Raw genomic sequence first — 7603 nt, 5'->3', positions numbered from 1 at the left:
ATACGCCGCAACCTCAATGTTATATAGTACGCCATCTACTGGGAACGCCGGAAATGCATGACAAATAAACATCAAGGTTTATTATTGTAAATTTATTCCAATTTGTGGGGCCGGATTATTAAAAGGTTTAAAGGGCGGCATACGGCCCCCGGGGCCGTAGTTTTGCCCACCCCTGGTCCTAAGATGATGCCAAGGTTGGTGACTTGGGACGAACATGATTTTGAGGAATCCCACATTAGTGAGGGAACTGTTGGCCCCAACAGTATCACCCTCAGTCTTATCTTCATTCAGTTTCAAAAAGTTTTGGGCCAACCAAGCCTTGACGTCCGATAGACAGTCGAGCAGGGGTGTCAGGGGGCAGTGATCCTTTTTGCCAATGGGTAAATAAATTTGGCAATCATCTGCATAAAAATGATAAGACAGGCCATGTCTTCTAAAAAAATCTCCAAGAGGGAGCAGATAAAGTGCAAAAAGCATAGGCCCCAGGATTGAACCCTGGGGGACTCCACTAAGAAGAGGGGTGGATGACGAGGTGGAGTCCCCCAGCCTTACAATGAAGGACGAGAGGTACGACCTAAACCATTCCAGGGCGGTCCCCCTGACACCCACACATTCTTCAAGATGTTTTAAAAGAGTTGCATGGACAACTGTGTCAAAAGCAGCAGTCAGGTCTAAAAGCACTAAAATGGCAGAATCACCAGCATCAGTTATTAAAAACAGGTCATTAAAAACCTTTAAAAGTGCAGACTCAGTGCTGTGAAACGCCTTGTAGCCTGACTGAAAAGTGTCTAAAATTCCATTTACATCTAAAAAAGGCTGCAGCTGTGAAATAACAGTTTTCTCCAGGATTTTTGATATGAAGGGAAGTTTGGAAATGAAACGAAGGACCGGTTAACAAACAAATGAGTGAAAAAAAAATTCCCTTTTTATACCAAATTTTGAACCCAGAATCAGTCAAAGCTGGTGGGAAAAAAGGGTTCGGTAAGACTGTTTTTAGTGTCAGGAGAACTCAGACCATTGACATGCACTAGTCTAACACCAGTGACCTCTGCAAATACAAGGACTGGATGGAAGATTTCAAAAAGTGTCTCCACACGTCTCCAACTCTCTGGATCACGAGGAAATGAGAGTCTATGTCCAAAATTGTGAACTGTCCCTTTAACGAATTCATTCATGGTGAGTTGAACTCTATTAACGCCTAACAGAGAGTGTTTTATTACATAAGAGTAAGAGACGTTTATTAAGTGTGAATAAGTCAAAACTACATTTCTTGTGCTACTCGTCCTTAACAACACGCTTATGACCAAAAGTTTATTCAAATCATAAATCATGGACACAAAAGTCTTAGTATCACAGTAATAAGCAGGAATAAGGAGTGTATTCAGAGGAAAGTGTTTGTAAATGTCCAACTAACAGCACAATAAGTTTATCTGGAATTAGACGTTAATAAGCGCTGAACAGTGTTGGGAGTGTTACTTTTAAAATGTATTCACCTACAGATTACAGATTACATACCCCAAAATGTAGTTTGTAACGTAATCCATTAAATTACTTAAAGTGAGTAAAGTAATCTGAATACTTTGGATTACTTGATATTGTGGAGCTTTTTAAAACGACATGAATGTAGCGACCACATCCTGAAAATTCATGTTTGTTCTCTTCAAATTGTGTGTTGAGCCCAAGTCTCCATGAAGAGGCTTTTGTTTGCTGTAGAGAAACAAAGATGAAGATGTTTTATCTGCTAAAAGGCACAAAAACAAAGCCCAGACTTTCCTGAACCAGATGAAAAATATTATTGATAGAAAAATGATTTTGATATGAGATCACCTTCAATTATGTCCAACCTACTGTTATGAGTCATATTGTTTAGTCCTGGTTTAGTCCTGGTTTAATCCTGGTTTAGACCTGGTTTTAGACCTGATTTAGTCCTGGTTTAATCCTGGTTTAGTCCTGGTTAAATCCTGGTTTAGATCTAGTTTAATCCTGGTTTAGTCCTGGTTTAGTCCTGGTTTAGTCCTGATTTTACTCCTGGTTTAGACGTGGTTTAGTCCTGGTTTAGACCTAGTTTAGTCCTGGTTTAAGTCCTGGTTTAGTCCTGGTTTAGACCTGGTTTAGTCCTGGTTTCATTCCAGTTTAGTCCTAGTTTTAGACCTGTTTTAGGTCTGGTTTAGTCCTGATTTAGTCCTGGTTTAGTTCAGGTTTTAGTCCTGGTTTAGTCCTGGTTTAGTCCTGGTTTAGACCTGGTTTAGACCTGGTTCAGTCCTGGTTTAGTCCTGGTTTAGTCCTGGTTTAGACCTGGTTCCAGTTCTGGTTTAGTCCTGGTTCAGTCCTGGTTTAGTCCTGGTTCAGTCCTGGTTTAGTCCTGATTTAGTCCTGGTTCTAGACCTGGTTTAGACCTGGTTTAGACCTGGTTCAGTCCTGGTTTAGTCCTGGTTCCAGTTCTGGTTTAGTCCTGGTTCAGTCCTGGTTCAGTCCTGGTTTAGTCCTGGTTTAGTCCTGGTTTAATCCTGGTTTAGTCCTGGTTTAGTCCCAGTTTAGTCCTGGTTTTAGACCTGTTTTAGTTCTGGTTTAGTCCTGGATTAGCCCAAAATGTGAAAACAGGAAAATATCGCCGTGTAATCCATTTATTTTAACAAAGTAACTGTAACTGAGTACAGTTACTCATAAATTGTACTCTGATTACATAACGCTGGTACATGTAATCTGTTACTCCCCGACACTGGAGCTGAATAAATACTAATTAATGACAAATTAAACATCTACAACTACATTAATAAGCAGGTATTTTGATCTTTATAAGTTTGCCCTAAAATAAAATGTTACAGAATTTTTATTAAACTTCAAAATCAGCACAAAATACTTTTACTTTTGACTCTTTAAGTGCATTTTTAAACCGGTACTTTAATACTTTTAATTAAAGCTGGAGTTTCTGTCAAATGCTTTCCTTCATGGAGACTGGTCGTCACTTTGTCCGGAATGTTCCACAGTACGGCATTAAACCGTTCCTATCTCCATGGAGACCAAACTAGATGGAGTTACGAGTCGGATCTGTGGAGAGGCGACTGTGAGCGGGGAATGAAATGTTAGTTTCAGTTTTTTTCGTGAGCCAAGCGGTGCTCTCGTTTGAATCAGAAGTGAAGTTCAATCAGTTTGCTACAAAGACTGAGTGCGTTTACATGCACATCAATAACCCGGTTATGATCGGGTTTTTTGAGTATCCCGGTTTCTTGATGGTGCATGTATACGCAGTAACCCGGTTTCAGTAACCCGGTTATGGTAGTAATCCCGGTTATTAGGAAACCGGGTTACTGTAGCTGGTTTATTCCGATAGTAACCGGGTTACTTGTGTCATGTATACGCAGTACCCTGGTTACTGCAACATAAAGTTGAGTCGCATGCGTCAAAAAGACACTTTCCAGCCTTTCACACCAACAGTAGTGACATAAATAAATTGACCAACATAAATAAAGTACCAAACAAATGAAATGACTGTAAAATAAAGAGCTGACTAAACCTGCACACGTACAATCTGCACTGGTACGACCGCTGAAAAGCTAAAAACATGAACTATCTCCTATACTCTATACTCACAGAACAAACTCACCATCATCAGCACCTCTTCTGTCACAGAAATAACACACATAATCCACAGAGTCGTGTCATTTAGTCCAAAAGAAACTGATCGCATCAGCGGCGCAAGGAGCGAGTTGTTTTTATCGCCGCTAACAGTTTATGCTTAATTAGCCAAACGGTCTTAAGTTTCGTTTCTGTAAAACGTAAACAAATGTGATCACAGCTGAATTATCTGAATCAAACGGGCTGATGTGTCTATAGTGTTTATGGTTTATATGTTTGTAAAGAGTTGAGTTTATTTAAGCAGAAGATTTAATGAAGAATCTGCACAGTGGATTGTGGGAGAATCTCGTAGCTCCTTTAGCTTCTTATGCTAAAGGAGCTCACGGTTTGTATTTTCCTGGTTTATTAAAAATCGATTTAAGTTAATTTTTGCGCCTGCGCATTTGTAAGATTATGTCAAGAAACCGGGATACTCCATTTGATCATGTACACGCGGATATGAGTGTCCCGGTTTCTCAGTGCGCATGTAAACGCAGTAACCCGAATACTGACAGAACCGGGATATGGCTAATAACCGGGATACTGATGTGCATGTATACGCACTCAATGTTGCCTCGTCAGTTTTGTTTCATGCACACATGTTTGAGTAAGTCTTTATTATTCGCCTGTTGACATTTCCAAAGCTCAAACGCTCTGATCCACCTTGTGATGTCATGAAGCAGTAGTTTTTAAATTAACAAGCTCCTTTTACCTTTTTGTTTAGTAGAGATTGCAATTCCAGAGGTGAAATTATCCAAATGATTCTCGTGAAGGTGTGTGGAGTTTAAAAACACAGAAGAGTAGAGGGAGTAGAGAGTATAGATGCATCACGAATTGCGGACTTCCAGTTATTGTGCAATTCATACTGGGAAGGATTTTCCGAAAAAGTGAGCATGAAACCTCCATGTTTAATTCCCCAGTGGGATGCGTCTATTGTCAAAGTCGATCTTTTCAAGTCTTTTGAACCATATCACTTTTGTTTCTGGTTCTGATATTGTCATATTTTAGTTTTGGGATTCGGACATCGTTAATTGTTGTGGTTGTTGGATCCTAACAGCGGAAAACGGCTCGAGAAATTTGTTTGTGAACTCCAACAGTGCAAAAGGGAATCAGATGTGTGTGACTGCAAACCTCTGTTCAAACTGTTTCTCTTCCCAACAGAATTTAAAAATCGTGAAAGGTGAAGGCGATGGGCAGGATTGATCGACAGGAAGAACCAAAAAGGAAACGCTTGACTGTCTAAATCATCCCGAGTTTGCATGTAGAGCGACATCAAAGCAAAATCCCGTTTGTTAATGGAGAGGAGCAGAAGACAAACAGACTGAGCTGCACTTTCTTGTTCTTGTGGTTTTACAGCAACATCACGTCTTGGTCTCTTTGCAGTGGAAGGTGTTTCTTGGTGAACAGCTGGTGCCTTTCACTTTGGCGTTGACTTTTTAAATTCATAAACCAAGGTGGAGAAAGGAATCGGGATTTTGCTTTCTTGGCGCTCCACATACAAAATGTTCGCTGCAAACTCAGGATGATTTAGGCAGCCAAAGTTTTCCTTTTTGGTCCTTTTTGTGGATCAGTCCTGCCCATCGCCTTCACCTTTCACTATTTTTCAATTCCGTTGGGAAGAGAAACAGTTTGAACAGAGGTTTGAGTCACACATGTCTGATTCGCTTTTGCAGTTATGGGGTTCACAAACAAATTTCTTGAGCCGTTTTCTGCTGTTAGGATCCAACAACCACATAATTAACGATGTCCGAATCCCAAAACTAAAATATGACAATATCAGAACCAGAAACAAAAGTGATATGATTCAAAAGACTTGAAAAGATCGACTTTGACATTAGACACATCCCACAAACATGGCGGTTTGATGCTCACTTTTTTTTGAAAATCCTTCCCAGTATGAATTGCGCGATGACCGGAAGTCCGAGATTCTTGATGCGTGTATCACCACATGACATCACAAGTTGGAACAGAGTGTTTTCTGTCTGAGAGAAGAACTCAGTTTAAATATGCACGGAGTTTTCTGTTTGAGATAAGTAAGGTTTTTCATGAGGAAACAACATTACAGCACAGATCAGGCCTTTAAGACACTGGCAGCCCGGGTTCAGTTGGGACTGTAAACAGTGAGGGCACAGGCTGCACACGGTTCGTTTAAATCAGTTTTAAATTGTGATCAAAATGAGTCTGTCAAAGTGTTTCCACAAGAGGGCAGCAGAGGTGCACGCAGAAAGAGGGCGAGATTTTGGGCACAGTTAGATGAACAATGAAACATAAACTACTGTCCGTTTATTAGTGCCTTCAGAATTATACATAAAAATATCAAAATGTCTATATATCGTATCGTTTAATGTCATGATACAGTATTAATATCATGGGCTGCTGTATCGATATATCGCCAAGAGTATTTTTTGGTATATTTTACTCAATGATTTTGTTACAGAGCTACAGTTTTGTTGTTCGTTTAGTGGAGGGAAACTCGTTTATGCGACACATTTGACATTTTCACTGTTATTAATGATTAAAATGTTTGTGTTTCATATTAATTTTGCACAAGACATGGTTTAAGAAAGACTTTCAGTATCACAGCCAGCCTTTAGCCATTATATTTTTATTGAACTGTATCGAATCGATTTGAATAATATCGTATCGAACTGAAAGTGCACTGTATCGAGATATGTATTGGCAACTTCTTAATGATACCCAGCTCTAATTATACATTTACAATAGTAATAGGCATGTAATTAACTAAACTTCTGTTATTCAAAAAAAAAGGTAAAAAAAAGTATTTCCCTCTTTTCCCTTTATTTTTTTTCCATTTACTTATTACTGTTATTATTATTATTATTATTATTTTATATATAATATATATATATTTTTTTATGTATTTATGTATTTATTTGGTGTAAACTGTGTAAAGAAGTTGACTAAGTGAGTGTTTATTTTAATAAACATCAGTGCTTCTACAAATGTAAAGTGTTCAGAGGTGTTTTCTTTTTTCAAACTTTATTTAACAACAATTTCCAAATATCAGCATTGTCAGGATAAATATTTAAATAAAGACAAAAAGCTGAGTAAAACACACACACAAAACAACAACAACAACAAAAACAACAACAACAACAGAACAACAACAACAAAAACAACAACAACAACACAACAACAACAACAACAGCTACCAGGTCACGTACTCAAAATAAACATGTACCAGATTGAAAAGAGTGAGACGGAAATTTGTGAAAATCAAAAACGGATAACGGCCGTTTCCCGTTTCTGGGACGTCCGTGACTGTGATGCCGAACTTTTGTGCTGCATACGGACTGAACCAGGACTGATCCAGGTCCGGGACCAGAGCGGGACCGAGACCGGGACTGAGACTAGACCGGGACCAGACCGGGACCAGACCGGGACCAGACTGAGACCAGGACTGAGACCGGGACCAGACCGGGACCAGACCGGACTGAGACCAGACCGGGACCAGACTGGGACCAGAGTGGGACCAGAGCGGGACTGAGACCGAGACCAGACCGGGACCAGACCGGGACTGAGACTGAGACCAGACTGGGATCAGACCGGGACTGAGACCGAGACCAGACCGAGACAGAGATCAGGACTGAAACCGGGACCAGACCGAAACTGAGACCAGACTGGGACCAGACCGGGACTGAGATCGAGACCAGACCGGGATCAGACCGGGACTGAGACCAAGACCAGACTGGGACCAGACCGGGACTGAGACCGAGAAAAGACCGAGACAGAGATCAGGACTGAGACCGGGGCCAGACCGAGACTGAGACCAGACTTGGACCAGACCGGGACTGAGACCGAGACCAGGATCAGACCGGGACCAGACCAGGACCAGACCGGGACCGAGACCGAGACCAGACCGGGATCAGACCAGGACCGAGACCAGACCGGGACCAGACCGGAGGCTCAGAGCCCACGGTAGAGCCGGAGCTCGGAGCTGAGGCTCAGACCCTGCGGAGGCTCGGAA

Source organism: Boleophthalmus pectinirostris, unplaced genomic scaffold (genome assembly GCF_026225935.1).
Source record: "Boleophthalmus pectinirostris isolate CB_2022bp ecotype Guang Dong unplaced genomic scaffold, ASM2622593v1 HiC_scaffold_23, whole genome shotgun sequence".
NCBI classification, from domain to species: Eukaryota; Metazoa; Chordata; class Actinopteri; order Gobiiformes; family Gobiidae; genus Boleophthalmus; species Boleophthalmus pectinirostris.
This window is presented reverse-complemented; position numbering follows the sequence as displayed.